This window comes from Marmota monax, unplaced genomic scaffold (assembly GCF_021218885.2).
Source record: "Marmota monax isolate L192 unplaced genomic scaffold, Marmota_monax_Labrador192_F-V1.1 WCK01_AAM20220418_F8-fsc00099, whole genome shotgun sequence".
Lineage (NCBI taxonomy): Eukaryota > Metazoa > Chordata > Mammalia > Rodentia > Sciuridae > Marmota > Marmota monax.
The window spans coordinates 4,382,289-4,396,655 of record NW_026692126.1 but is presented as its reverse complement, the minus strand read 5'-3'; the positions used below and the strand labels follow the sequence as shown (position 1 = coordinate 4,396,655).

The following is a 14,367-nucleotide window of genomic DNA, read 5'->3' as shown; positions in this document are numbered from 1 at the left end:
TGGAGTCAAATGAAGAAAAAAAATAACTTATCCAAATATGAATATGTTTTCCCACAAGTAGTAATAATAGATTGAATGATTATTTTTAAAATATGTTTTTGGTGGTTTTCAGCATGTGAAATTATGAATATGTGGTATTTGGCAATAGTTAGATTAATACTTAGAACATATCATAAACTGTATTCTGGTGAAAGATCATATTCTAAGCAAAATAAGTATAAGGATTATTTCTCAGCAGTAGAAATTAATTATTGGTTTATCTTCAACCAGAAAGGTCAGATTTTAGAGATTATTTCATTTAGAGATCTATTCCACAAAATTTTTGAGAGACTATTATATGTAATGTCAAAAGAAGTAAACAGTATCTTATAGATTGTCAATATGCCTTTTTAGAATTAAACATTAAAATATGTGTCCAGGTCAGACATTGATTGCACATCCTACTCAACATTTCCATTAATATGCCATCCCATTTTTAACCACCAAAAAGAGGGGGACCCTCTAGCTGAAGCAATATGCAAATGACTTTGGAGTATGCAAAATAGTTGGAGCATATTTTGTTTAGAATTACCACTGTGAAAATTTTTCATTTCCATTATTGCTTTTGTTAAAACTAAACGCCACGGGGAGGAACAATGTAAGCCAGTAGAAATCTGTCCTGTGCACTTAATGGTTATTGATAGACTAGCATAAGCCATTAGCTCACAGCACAGGTTCAAGTGTAAAACAGAAGTTCCATATCTGTGTCTTGTCACCACCTCCATTTATGCTGTTCATTTTGGATTTGGTCCTAGCAGCTCTTTGCTCGGCTCCTTTTAACCATGGGCACTGAGGTGAGGATATTCTAGTCAGGGGTCTTTATGAGCTTTCTGTTGCCAGGGTTTCAGACAATGTCAGCTTGGTAGTGTGAATTTAGAAGAAAAAAATAAAAGTGTATACAAAAGCTCTTCTGGTTTCATCTAATGTTTTTTTGTTAAGAAACAATAGTGTTTATTTATCATGTTGGCTTAGAATTTCTTTGGTATTCCAAATGTTCTCTCAATTTTCACAAGAAACGAAATTCAATAACATCTTTAAAAAACAAAATAGTTTTTAGTTGAGGGTGGGTGAGGAAGTTATATGAAGATGAAGTGGGAACCTCAACCCAAGGACATAATAGACAAGAAATGATTTTTTTTCCCTCCCCTTTCTTCAGAAGTAGTCTTCCGCACGGTTTAATGTGCTAACATAACCCCGGTTCCAATATTTCAAAAGATACAGAACTTCCCAGCATGATGATAAAGTTTTCCTGTGTTCCAATAATAAAACCTCAACGTACCAGTGATTTCCAGTTCCTTTGTGGCTCAGCAATTTGTGAAGACCAACGAAGTCCCAACCAGTGGCCTGCAGTATCAGTGTGGGAGTCGGAAACAGATGTTCATGGGACAATGCCATTTGTTGTCACTGTCGATACTATGTGGCAACCTTCCCAAATGAAATTGTTTGTGGATGGAAAAGAATGTAAGCAGTGATTCATGCCCAGGACTTTTTTTTTTTTTCTGGCAGAAGGCTAACCATCTTTTATTTGTTTAAATCATAGAAAATTAGTGAGTTAAAATTTTTAGGATAACTTATTATGAGAATCCCCCCCCCCCTTTGGTCATATACTTTTTTCTAAAAGGAATGACTTAAGTGGCTTACTGAAAATAGCCAATATCTTACTTTTATTTGAGAATTCTGACAACAACTGTTATATTTCTTCAGATTTAAGTGTTTTAGATTTGGTATTTTAGTATTTTATTTAGTAGGGAAATAAGTTCAACTTAATTGAATAGTATGCATTGCTTCTCTTAGTAATTTGGAAATAGAATTTAACAATATTAAGTAGAAATATTTATTGAAGATAGGCAGAGTTGCGTGATCTTGGGTTGAAACTTTTATAAATATTAAAATGGAGTATCCATTAATCTTATTTACTATATGACAATGGATTGATCTATGTAATTTAAATATTACTTTTTTTAAGAAACACTGCAAAATATACTTAAAACTAAATAGATGCAACAAAGCTACTTAAAACTTAGGTATGCTGTGCCATAAGAAATATAAACAAATGATCTTTTTTTCAGGAAGAAAACCAAACAAAAGTTCAAGGCATAATATCTACCATTCTAATTATTGGTATTTTTTTTTTAATATTTATTTTTTAGTTATCGGCGGACACAACATCTTTGTTTGTATGTGGTGCTGAGGATCGAACCCGGGCCGCACGCATGCCAGGCGAGCGCGCTACCGCATGAGCCACATTCCCAGCCCTAATTATTGGTATTTTTATAAAAGCAAATTTTAGTCCACAAATGAAAGCCTCTTACCATTTATTCATAGCAATAGGTGCCTAAGGCCATAAATATTAAAATGTTTTATGTTCTTTTGCAAACATGTATTTTTCACAATTAGATTTGTATATCACAGAAAAATTATTTAAAGTGACATAAAACAAAATCAGACTCAAACAACAGTCAAAGGGAAGATGGTAACTCATAGTGGAAGGGTCCTGGGTTTAGGAAGTGAGAATCTTGGGTCCCATTATTTGCACTACCTATTGTTTTCATAAATTGAGTTTTGTGGCTCCCTCTTATTCTCAGATGCAAAAATACCAGGTCAGGTGGATGACCTCTAGGATCCTTACAAGATCTCACAATTTTTCTTGTTTTTTTGTTTTGTTTTTATTGAACCCAGAGGCACATTACCACTGAGCTACATTCCTAGCCCTTTAAATTTTTTATGTTGAAACAGAGTCTTGCTATTACCAAGTTTGGCCTCACATTTGCAATCCTCCTGCCTCAGCTTCCCTACTAGGTGGAATTAACAGCTGCTAAACCACCACACCCAGCTCCCAGTTTTTTATTTTTAGTATAGTAACAAAATCTTTCAAGATTGCATAATCTATACTATCACAGTCATGGTTAACATTCCTTGGAATCACAAACTCATTAGAGAATCTGATGAAAGGTATTATTAATCTTTCCAGAAAAATGCATAAACAGAAAAATTTGCATGCAGTCCTCAGGACTTCATTGACCCTTTGAAGCCTGGGGAAGGTCTCAGATGAAAGACTCAGAGGCTGACTAAAGAAGATTGGCAGCTTCCTATTTTTGTGAAGATTTAAGTTGGTATTTGAAATTTTTCCAAACTTTGGCATCAGAACTTTCATCCTTGCGCAGGGGCCATGCTAATCTTCTCTGTATCGTTCCAATTTTAGTATATGTGCTGCCGAAGCGAGCACATCAGAACTTTCTAATTATCATTTTTGTAATTCTTAAATGACTTACACTAATTGTACATATATACCAGGTATGGCGTAATAGTTCAGATCCATATACACTGTATAAGGATCCAATTAGGGAGTATTGTTGTATTTTTTAAGCATTTGACATTAGTGTCAACATTTTGGAAATTGGACATTGGTGTCAGCGTGCTTGAAAAATGATAAAAGCACATTACAGTTGTTGGCTGCTAAGGATTTGAGTAGCACCTAAAGAAAGATACTATTGTGTGCACATGTGTGGTAGAGGGCAACAGGGAATGCCACTTATGTCCTGGCTAGAGTTCTTCCTTGTTTTAGAACAGGAAATGCATGAACCGGAGTGTGCCTGCATCACTCAACCAATAAATCCAACACTGGCTGTTATTGTTTCTGTTTTTAATATAGACGAAATTAAAAATGAAATGTTCCTACTACAGAGACAGTGGGCCTAGCTACAGAGGACTACTTCGAAGTCTTCTTTATTTTCTAGACCCAACAGAGAATACCAGTCTGAATACCAAAATGAGTGGAGAAAACTCATAATTTAAGCAATAAATACAAACTAGAAAATGGTTTAAATTCACATTTAAGATATTCAAACTGCTAATTTCCTTCCATATACATCTTCAGCTCTTAACTCTCTCTCTCTTTTTTTTTAAGCCATTCATGGGTGATTCTGCATTTTCCTAAATTCTAATATCATTTGGAGAAAACTTGGACTCTCAAAAGTAACTTTAAGGGCAGAGATATATATAGCTCAGTGGTAGGGTACTTGCCTAGCATGCATAGGCCCCTGGGTTCCGTTACTAGCACTGCAAAAACAAAAACACAAGCAAATTCATGCACATGATCTCATGACTTCCTTGAGTTACTATCATTTTTTATGTTATCCATAATACACAACAGACATGTATGATCCATTTTAATGAATAAAAAAATTTACTGAACTACTTTGACCTGGCAAATTTATAAGCTATAGTAAAACTTTTTATGTACCCTCATAACTGTACCTTTAAATATTCAAGCTAACAAATCCTGTATGGACTCACTTGTACCTTTTTCCAATTCTATAAATTTCTCCGCGTTAAGGTTGAATGGGAGGGTTTATGTTGCCTCTTCCTGGCATTCACACAGCACGAGCAAGACAACAGAAATTTCTAATCCCGATGTTACAGGAAAGGCTCCAATTCTACTTGACAGAAGTGATTTCAATTAGGGAGTCCCTGGGCTACCTTTTCTGTTTCACTAGAACAAATGTTATTGGTTTAAGGGGAAATCCTTGGATACCAGATAACCTGCTCACTGTATGGAGCAAAGTTACTTAGAGCGCTCCGAATCCCATCTTTGATCTCAGGCGATATTTTTCTCTGTTATGTCACAGAGGTCACCTGGCTCATGTGTGACAAACTGCCTGCATAAGTCACAGTGCCAGTGGCAGAGATTTGTAACCATGCCCCTGGTCCATTGCCTTTGAATTATTTCACAGGCCCGCTGCTTTACATTTACAGTCTGTCGGAAGATGAACAGGGGAAGAGAGTAAAATCAAGGGCAGGGTCTCATCCTGAAGGACAAGGGGAAACAGGTGGAAGGTTAATGGCCCTGGAGCGATTCCACAAGCCTCTCAGGCTTGATATATGGGCCTCGGGCCTAAAACGGGCATTGGCTTTCAAAGATATATTATTTCATTTGAGGAGAGACATTCTGGAGTTCCTGCATTTGCCTGCTGATAGATGATCCTCTGTCCACAATTGGTTATGGCGGGTGAGTTTTCCTTGGGCCTGCTCCCGTACATAAAAATTTTGCTGAGCTCTCCAACCTTTCACAAGTCTTTAAGAATGGGATGTGTGCAAGCCGGTTGGCAGGCTGTGGGGCTTTTGTGGCTGCTATTTTGGTAGTTCCTTTTGAACCATGAGGCAAGAAGGGGATGAAAGACACCTCTGTTCATTCATACATAACTTGATAAGGGTGGCCTTGCAAAAGGACAGAGAGGTGGAAGGGATGTTGGGAATCAGACATGTCAGGCAGTCTGGGAAGATGAGCTAGGCCCAAAATTCAGTTGTTTGGCTTTCCAAAGTTGCTTACTTGAATGATAGATGCCACTGAAAAACCTTTTGACTTAGGACTGTTTGGGCGCTACCCCTAAGCTTTGAACAAATGGCTTACCCTATTTTATGATCTTTTTTTTTTTTTTTTAAGTTTAAGGTAGTTGCTTTGGCAGAGAGAAGATGCTTTACAAAGAGACCATAATCATTTTCTTAACAAGAACCACCAGGCAATGCTACCAAAAACTATGTCTCAATTGTCACAAATGAATTGAACTGGTCACTAGATTAACAGAACCAGTTACTTGAATTCATCTTGTATGGTCTCTCAAAAGTTTAAGTGTATGGCTGCACACATCACTCGGCCTCAACTTCATAGAGTGTTCATATATTTCATATTCAGAAAACTATTGGAATTCTAATGCTTCCATTTGTAATATCTTGAAATTATTCACTCTGGATTTGGGTGTGTATATGTAAAATCTTTGACTTTATAATTAATTAATCACCTATAACTTCTGTCTGCTATACTAACTTTGCTCCAGAGAGAATTTTTTTTTAATGGTAAGGGGGATTGAACCCAAGGGCATGGGAGCTACATCCCCAGTCCTTTTTATTCCTTTAATATTGAGAGAAGGTCTCAATAACTTGCCCAGACTGGCCTTGAACTGAAGACCTTCCTGCCTCAGCCTCCAAGTATCTGGTATTACAGGTGTGCACCACCACACCTGGCCCAGATAAGGCTCGTTTGGAAGGCAAACATTAGGGGAAAAGAAACCAGGTGATTTTTCTTTCCATTTATTTTGTGTTCAGCTGCCCTTGGGTTTGGTGAGTTCACCCACCACTATTTAAAATGTCAAAATTCTATTTGTGGATATTTTTATCCTGGCTGGCTTTGTCAAAAACAAATTCTTCACATGGAAAAAAAATTTTCATTTTCATCCTAGACACATTGATATGTATGGATAAGAAGTTAACATTAGACAACTTATCTGATAATGTATATCAATAAAAATTGAATTCTTGAATGAGAGGCACTGCTATATAATAAATTACAAATACTTTTGCATATATTTACAAAAGACCTTCATCAATCCTTATATGTACGAAATCAAGACCTGGGTTGGGGATGTAGTTTAGTGATAGAGCATTTGCCTAGCACAGAGACCCTGGGTCCATCCTCACCACTGCCTCCCTCCCCCCAAAATCAAATCCAGCCCTCAATAAAAAGATGCAGTTTCTGGCCACTGGCCTCTGTTAATCATGAGATCATAAAGATATTCTTTTCTTGTTCTCTGGAATATTGCAAAGTAAAGGTGAGACCAGAAGCAGAAAGATGGAGAGACATATTTTAGTACCTTCAGGAAGAAAATCTGATGACTTTTTAAAAAGATTCCAAAACCCTAATTGTACAGATCCAATCAGGAGTATGAGCAGTTAAGAGAATCTGCTTTTCCACTTGTTGCTTAGAAGAATGGACAAAGGCTGCTCTGGACCGGGAGCCCCAGCTTAGAGCACCATAGATAGAACACTCTCAGCAGAAGGTGAGGCCCAACCACAGTCATGCTTTCCAATCACAGACTCAAATGTGGTTATTTCAGTCTTTTTTTCCCCCCCTTGTGACCTAAGTGCCTCATTTTCATGTTAGAAAGGTTACCAGTCTATTTCCATCGTATTTAGAGTCTTCTGTGATATTTCCCAGTCTGTACACCCCCAGCTCTGTGGGTTATGTCAATGCTTACTAAAGCAAAGATCCAGACAAAGAATCCGACATGACTGGTTAACACGGAAGCTCATTCTGCATTAGTAAATAATGTCACTGTCTTCTGCATCTGTCAAAGTCTCCCAGCTCAGATGGACACCTCCATAAGCCCATCCATAGGAAGCCAAATACTTGCAAACAGTCTTTTAATTGCTCATTTGCAGTTGGACAAAATGCTAAGCTCAGAAAGACTTCAAAGCAATGGAATCTGCATTGAAAACAGGATCTCAATACACATAGTCACTTATTGTTGCAAAATTAGAATAACAAATGTTCCCAGCATGAAGCCAACATAAACTTGCCTGAGTTTTATTCAACCTGAGATGAAGTCAGCTCCCCCCTCTTTTTTTAACAGCAATAGAGGAGACACCCTTAGTGCTCTGTTATTCTATACTGTTAATTTTAATGATATATTTGGGGCTCCATCACAGTTTGTATTTTTACGTGTAATTACCCGTATTAAAAAAAACACTCATTAGTGTTCTGTTCCACTGACTTAATTATGCCCCTTAATTAAATCTTGACTAACTGGGGGTCACTGCAGTGTCAGTGGGATTTGTCACTGTTTTCAGCAGGTGTCTGGTTGCATCTATTTTTGGTTTTCCTATGGTTTGAATCTAAGAGCTTGCCCCACCCCCAGCCCCCACCTCACCCACCAACTGCCAGAGAGAGAAAAGAGAGGGTATGTTTGTTCTCACTGGAGGAAGAAATAGCATATATTTGGTAGGTAACAGCTCCCCAAAAGCTTTGGTAAGAGGAAATTTTTGTTTTCATTAGTCTAGAAAGTTCCGTGCATTAGGGGGAAACATACTTGCATACAACAGATGTACTTTCTTTTCTAAAAGATCAATTTGTTTACATTCTAGAAATTATGTCCAAATTTGTGTATTCGATTCTAGAAGTTCCTAAAAGAACAAAGAATGATTTTTGTTGTTGTTCATGTTATTAGAATCATATTCAGTGTTTTGTACCATGGGACATAATTGTTATTTTTAAAATATAAAATAGGACTAGGGGTTTGCTCGTTGATAGAGTGCTTTGTACCCTGTGTGAGGCCCTGGGTTCTATTCCCAGCACCACAAAAATTAAAAATTAAAAAAAAATAGAAATTAAACTGAAACAACGTCCTTTACATAATGGACATAAAAGTCAATTCATTGTTTGGAGTGAGTCTTGGTGTAATATTAAGATTGCTTATCTTTTCATTCCACATTAAGAGTATTTAGACTCATGATTTTAATATAATACTGCAAAGAGACACAATTCCCATGATTCTGTATATAATAGGCATCTAATGATGATCTGAATAATTGATTAGTCCAGCCAGGCTTTTCTAACTAGTTGTCAGCTTCTCAACATAAACCCTGAAAACACTGACTGTGAACCTACAAAGCTTTTACATTTATTCATCTGTTTTTAATCTAAACAAGGTACTCAAGCACCTAAAGGCATTTGTTTGTTTATCTATTTTGAAATTGGGACAAACCTTCAAACACAAGCCCTGAGAAATTAAACTCAGACTATTTACCTTAGAGTTTTACCTTCTAAATAATTTTGGACTGAAATTCAGACTTTTGAAAATAATTACATATACCTTCATTGAAAGATTAAATAGTCAACAATTTTTCTACCAGATAAGATTTCCAAAACTGGCATTTCTAATAGTTAGTTTAAATGAGACAATAGGTTACGAATATCAATCAACAATGTAAAACAGTGTTATGACCTTAATGTCATTTTATAAGCAACTTCATTTTTATTGGTTTATGTACAAATATGGTAGGGTAGAATAAGAAAAAATTTTTAAAGACATTATACAATAGTTTAACTTACTGTATTTCTAAAATTCAAATCAATTCATTTGATCCAAAAGAATTAATGCCATTTAATGAGACCCTGTCTCAAAATACAATTGAAAAAAAAGGGCTGGGTATGTACCTTAGTGGTAGAGTGCTATCGTGTGCAAGGCCCTGGATTCAATTCCCAGTATGGCAAAACAAAATCAAAATGAAAGGAATTAATTCCATCTGTGTTTTAAGTAACAATATTATTTGTTATCCCAGTAATTCTCAATACAGTACTCAGTTGACATTTCCTTTAAGTTCTCCCAACACTTTTTAGTAAGTCATACATTGAATATGAGAGTATACACAATTTTTTAACCAATTCAAATGGTGAGAGAAGAATTTTAATGCATTTTAAGGATTCCTACAAAACCTCTAATTGTCAATGGATAACAAAAGATTGAGTCAAGTATTCATGATGGGTCCCATGTATCCCTAGGACCTACTAAGCAATATGAAGTTCAGATTTCCTTACATTTTTATAGTTTAATTTAATTTTATAATATTATAAATTTAATTTTATAGTATTATTTTTTTAAATTTTTATTGTTGGTTGTTCAAAACATTACATAGTTCTTGATACATCATATTTCACACTTTGATTCAAGTGGGTTATGAACTCCCATTTTTACCCCGTTTACAGATTGCAGAATCACATCAGTTACACATCCATTGATTTACATATTGCCATAATTTTATAGTATTCTTGATCATAGGCTTAAATATTTATAAAGTATCAGTAATATACCAGGTATCATTTTTGGACTTAAATCTTCCATATGAAGAGTATAAAGAAAATTTCTTTTATTAATTTATTTATTTGGTACTGGAGATTGAATCCAGGGATGCTCTAGCACTGTGCTAGATCCTTTTTGTGTTTTTATTTTGAGACAGTTTAAGTTGCTTGGGATTTCACTATGTTGCAAAGACTGGCCTCGAACTTGGTGATACTCCTGCCTCAGCCTCCCAAATCTCTGGGATTATAGGTGTGCCACACCATGCATGGCAAAATTATATGTATTCATGATTATAAATCTTTATTTATTTGTAGTACTAGGGATTAACACAGAGCCACTCTATCACTGAGCTACAGCCTTTTTTTTTTTTTTTTTATTTTGAGACTGGATCTTACTAAATTGCCCAGGCTGGTCTCAAACTGAAATCCTCCACCTTGACTTCCCAAGTAGCTAGAACTGCTGGTGTCCGCCACTGGACCCCATTACAAACTATTATTTATTTATTTAAATTCTTTGCCATTATGGGGATTGAATCCAGAGGATTGCTAGTACTGAGCCGCACCCTTACTCCTTTATATTATTTATTTATAATATTTATTTTTTAGGTGTAGATGAACACAACACAATGCCTTTATTTTTATGTGGTGCTGAGAATGAACCAGGGTCCCGCCTAGCATGGCCCATGCTAGGAGAGTGTTCTACCGTTGAGCCACAATCCCAACCCCTCCTTTTTATTTTTTTGAAACAGGTCTCACTAAGATGCCCAAGCTGGCCTCAAACTTGCAATCCTCCTACCTCAGCTCCTGAGTAGGTAGGCTTCCAGGTGTATTACACACAGCTACTAAATCTTTGAGTGTTTGCACTAATCTTATCCAAAGCATTTGTAGTTTTGAAAAGCTTCGTAACCTAGGATGTGCAGGTAGTGGATGTCTCTGCTCTCCCTGTGTAAGCCCTTGAGATCCTACCATTTTCCCCATGTGGCATATATGGTGAGTTCAAGTGCATTTCTGCATTGCTCAAGGGTGATCCTAATAGTTTTCTGAAGCTCAGAGTTAAGGGGAAAGTGAGAAATCATGACTTAAGGAGAAATTAATGTTTTAAAGATAATGTTTAGTGTATGTCAGTGAACTTGATCATGGAAGGGCGGAAATCATGTGAATAAATAGAGGGTTTTAAAGCTTGTTGATAGAATATCTAAGAATGTTCTTCCATGTTATAGCTAAATGAGGCCCATTATGTGGGCTTTCAGATAAACTCACAAAGCTCTTGTTCATGTAAATCTCATAGATCTGCCATCATTCTCAGTGAATAACAAGTCATATCATCCAATTTCTTTAACAGGGCATTAATCCCTTCCTAGTAACCTCTCTCTGCTTCATTGATTTGATAATACAAGAACAATCAACATTTTTGGCATAACAAAAACACAGTATGAGAGTGCAAACCATCCATAAAGTGTAACAGGAAAACAGAAGCACTGAACAAAGGGAATCCAAGATTTCTAGGCAAAAAATAATACTGTGATTGAATACTGTGAACACTGCTAAAATCCAAGTTAAAATTCTGTCATGGGGCCACACTCTGAGCTGCTTTCTCTGAGATCTGATGGTTGAAGATGAGAAGCAGGCAGAAGTCTAGGGAACTTTGCCCCTAAGGGCCCCTCAGGCTAGGTTCCTGCTGATGGGTCCCTAGTGCTTCTGCCTACTGGGTTTGGGAGGAGGACATTCAGCAGAATCCCAATGCTGTATTTGATGTGTTCAGTAAAATGCTTAGGTTTGGCACAGAGTCCTGGATAGACAGTCAATTCCCAGCACAGCAGAGGCCTCCTGAGGTGGAAATTAGGTGGGTTTGGAGTCAAGACTTGACCTCTAGTCCTAGATTGCCACATGCTACTAGGAAAGTGACTTAACTCTCTCCACTTTTGTGTCCTTGCCTATACAATAGGGGTAGAGTACAGCTTACATTATAGATTGCACTGCCTTAGAATCTGGGGACACAGAGATGAATTAAAAATGGTCTTGGGTTGTGGCTCAGAGGTAGAACACTTGTCTAGCACATGCAAGGCCCTGGGTTCGATCCTCAGCACCACACAAAAATAAATAAATAAAATAAAAGTATTGTGTCCAACTACAACTAAAAAATATTTGTTTATTTGCCCTCAAAGAGGCAAGTGCATCTGTATAAAATTATGAGATCTAGTGCTATTTTTATGGGGGAATATGCTAGAATGCTATTTCTAAACTGTATCTCAGCATCACCAAAGCAAGAATCACATTTCACAAAGTCAATATAAAGAAACATGCTAAAGGCCAACACATTTATTGTCCAAGCTAGCAGATATGTTTTTTCATGTGCATCTAATATTTCCTCGAGAGTTGAACATAACTCTCTGAGATATCTTAACTGTATTTTCTATTGAGTGTAATGTAAGTTAAGCCCTATCCTGTCCCTAGTCACCTCTGAAGGACAGAGAAAGGAGAGAAGGGAGTGGCATTCTAACCCTTAAATGGCTTGTGAGTCTGTCTCTCTAACTACTTGGTAAAGATACTGAAATGCTAATTAGGGTTGGGGTGGAGAAAAGGTGACTCATTTACTGTTCAGTGACTTTCAGCCTGCCTTTCATTAGTATGCCAAACAAGTCTTATTTATGCCAAATAATTAAGTCTATTATTAATGGAAAGGTATAAGGGTGGAGACAGAATGACTTCCGCAAACTTTTTTAGAACTAAAAAGTTCACCTAATTGCATTACAATATGGTGAGTGCAATAATAGAAGTCCCCCAAGGAGGGTGAAATCTTACCAAAGTCCTCCTTTCTTTCTGTGTAACCTTGACCTTGGTTAAAATTGGAGCCACACAAAGGGCAAATTTGTCTTTGATGATGTAGCTGCCTGGTGATTATTTGGGTGATTTCTGCCATTTTGCTCTGACCTCCCTCTACCTGCAGGAGGTACACACCTCTCCCTCTTGCATTGAGATGTCCCTCCCCGGCCCAGCCACAGACACTGCTCCCGGGCACACATGCACACACTTCACACTAAAGCCTGCTGTCCACAGAGGCTGTGTCTGTGCCTCCATTTCAGAATCCCTTCTTGTGAACTTTGAGGGGTCTTTTTCTTTTGCTTCTCTCCCTCGTGGTTCCCATTCTACTTCTTCTAGTGTCTGGTTTTTCATCCCTTGCTGATATTTTAAATCTTCCCCACTCTCCTGGCTCTCTTCTGTCCACTCGTGTGTGCAAAACTGCCCTCTTATATAAGCACACCTAAGCACAGCATCTCCTCACACAGAAACCCGGTCTGTCACCACCCTGCCCTTTCTTCTCCTGGTAACCCTCACCCCCCCACCCCCGCACCTTCATGTCTCCACAGCCAACCCTTGAGAGTGGAGTTCTCATCTGGCAGCAAAAAGACCAGTTTCTAAGTGGGGCACATCAGTATTCTTTTCTGAACATTTTCCCCCTGTGAGGTTCTTTCCCCTTTATCTTTCTAACTCTTTTCTGGGGGGGGGATCCCAGCAATTGAACTCAGGGTTCACTGAGCCACAGCCCTATTTTGTACTTTATTTAGAGGCAGGGTCTCACTGAGTTGCTTAGCGCCTCACTGTTGCTGAGGCTGGCTTTGAATTTGTGATCCTCCTGCCTCAACCTCCTGAGCTGCTGGGATTACAGGGGTGCGCCACTGTGCCTAGGATCCCTAACTCTTGAACAATAGTTTTCTAAGTTTCTGCTTTGGTTCCCTTTTCTTCTCACTGTACACATTCTTCTTAGTGGCGTCACCTACAAACAGTTATGCCATTCCTGCCTTCCAAGCTCCATGCTAGCATTTTGGATTGCTTGTTAAATATGGAAGTATTCATCAGCTCCAAGAAGCTTCCTTTTGCCCTCCTTTTTTTTTTCTTTTATATTCTCCCATGCTCCCCTCTTTCCAGTGAGTGCCTGTGTTTTCTGATTTGACCGGAGGAGGGTCTGAGGAGTTGCAGGAGGGAGACGTCAAGTGGTTCTTGACAGATGTCTCAGAAAGGAATCTAAAGACACATCAGATCTGAGCAAAGACTTCGTTAGGAAAGCAAGGATTACACTCTTGAGGGGAAAGAGAGCAAGTGTGGGTTTGCTTCCTGGTGAGAAGAAGCCCTTTGGTTAGAGGTGTTAACATTTATAGAGGGACAGCAGCTAGGACGGAGCTAGAGGTGGAGCCAAGGTGGGGTCACACAATTTTGACCACAGTATTCCTTATTCTTGGGCATTGTTCTCATATTACAGACTCTGTGTGGGCAGGGTCAGGGACACAAGGCTGTGGGGTGGGTTATTCAGGAGTTGCTTGTTTTGTATTCCAGGAGTTCATGAGTGTTGTTTGGTACTGGGGATTGAACACAGGGGCACTTTTTATTTTGAGACTAGGTTTCTCTAAAAGTTAGGGCTGGCATCCACTGCAACTTGCAATCCTCCTGCTACAACCTCCAGAGTAACTGGTATCGCAAGTGTGCACCACCATTCCTGATGGGGTGCTTCTCTTTCAGGGGCTCAGTGTAACTTTCTTTCTCGATAGGCCCCAATTCCTACCTGAATATCATTCATAACTTTACATGGCATCACAGAAAAGTGAAAATTTCACAACCTGGTATTCAGGCATCGTCATCTTCTAAGCCATCGGTTCGACAAGTCTAAATGTAGTCATGGGACTACTGGGGCAAAACTGGGC

The 14,367-nt window shown here is 38.0% G+C and overlaps 1 protein-coding gene and 1 non-coding gene across 10 annotated transcripts in view; one reads left to right on the top strand and one right to left on the bottom strand.

The window, feature by feature from the left end:
* Nucleotides 1-14,367, top strand: part of Nr5a2 (nuclear receptor subfamily 5 group A member 2) — a 133,886-nt gene that overhangs the window by 48,018 nt on the left and 71,501 nt on the right. The gene's annotated exons all lie outside the window — the stretch shown is intronic.
* On the bottom strand, nucleotides 3,158-3,265 carry LOC124107201 (U6 spliceosomal RNA). Its single transcript, XR_006856319.1, has one exon. It is a non-coding gene; the product is annotated as a U6 spliceosomal RNA (small nuclear RNA).